Raw genomic sequence first — 1,480 nt, 5'->3', positions numbered from 1 at the left:
AAAATATACACTAATATAATAATAGTTATAATAATAGTAGCAATAGTAATAATTTGTAATAATAATATATACACAATATGGAATTTAAAATATACATATATATATATATGTATATAATAGTATTTAAGAATATATACATAAGAAATATATAACTAATGGCATATATACATAATATATATATAATACACATAATATATATATATATATATATACATATTAGAAATGATAAAAATATTAACACACTACATAAGTGAATAAAATATAATAATAATACTAAAATAATTGATTTAAATAGTAAAATAACTAAAAAGGATTAAGTTGAGCTAAAAACAAAATATTTGGGGCAAAATTGAAATAAAAATAAAAGGAAAGGACTATATTAAACACACGCGGAAACATCAGGGGACCACAACAGCAAATATTCCTTCCCATAAAATGCAGCACATCATTGTGGACTAAATTGAAAATCGCGATAAATTCTGGGGCCAAATTAAAAAAACAAAAAATGACTTAATTGTAAAGTAATAAAAAGCGGAAAGGCTAAAAGCGCAATTTGCCCTTCCTTTAAAAAAACACGCGGATCCTAGGCGGGTCGGGTCAGTCGAATCGGTCCAAGTCAAACGACGTCGTTTTGGGGTTAATGACAACCCCAAAACGACGCTGCTTTTGGAGGGCTATATAAGGCCAAAAATAACCAAAAAATCATTTGGAGGAGGGAAAGAAAAAAAGGAAGAGAGAGGAAGAGAGAAGGAGAGAGAAGGGAGGGGAAGAGAAACCGGTCGGGCGACCGGTCACGGAGGCTTCATGCTGCGGCCGGCCACCGCATTCTGCTGTTTAAAAGGTAAAAAAAAAACTTTTTTTTGTTTTTATTTTATTTTATTTATATTTTATGTTTTAATATATATAGGTTAAAACTTAAAATCGGATTAAAATAAAATATAAAAAAATCACCTTAGATTTTTTGTTTCTTCAATCTCTAATTTGAATTTGTTTTGGGTCGTTCTATTGTTTTTTTGGTTTTTTTTGCTGGAAATTTTTTCGAAAATTTTTTTGGTGCTGGAATTTTTTTTGGATTTTTTTTTTGCTTCCCTCTTTTATCTCTTCCTCATTTCTTCAGTTAAGGTTTCAACACCCATCATCACCGGCGATTCACCGTGCCGAACGGAAAGGGGAGCGGCCACGTGGTAGATCCGGTAATACTCTTTTCTTCCTTGATTCTTTTTCGTTTTAAAGTAAGTTAAAGAAAAAAATAAAACAAAGCAAAGATAAACAGAAAGATTGAGATAACAGAGAAAAATTGAAGTTCACCTTCGAGCTTTCCTTTTTTGTGTTCTTGATACAAACTTTTTATCCCTTTTCCTTTTTCTTGTTGTTTGGGTGGCTTTATATAGCCTAATTTTTACATACTTTATTATTATTCTCTATTCTTGCTTCATTTAGCTTGTTTGCGGGGCATGGGCATGGACAATGGGGTGTGTGA

Source organism: Gossypium arboreum, chromosome 1, assembly GCF_025698485.1.
Source record: "Gossypium arboreum isolate Shixiya-1 chromosome 1, ASM2569848v2, whole genome shotgun sequence".
NCBI lineage: Eukaryota > Viridiplantae > Streptophyta > Magnoliopsida > Malvales > Malvaceae > Gossypium > Gossypium arboreum.
Note: the sequence above shows the minus strand (reverse complement) of the source record.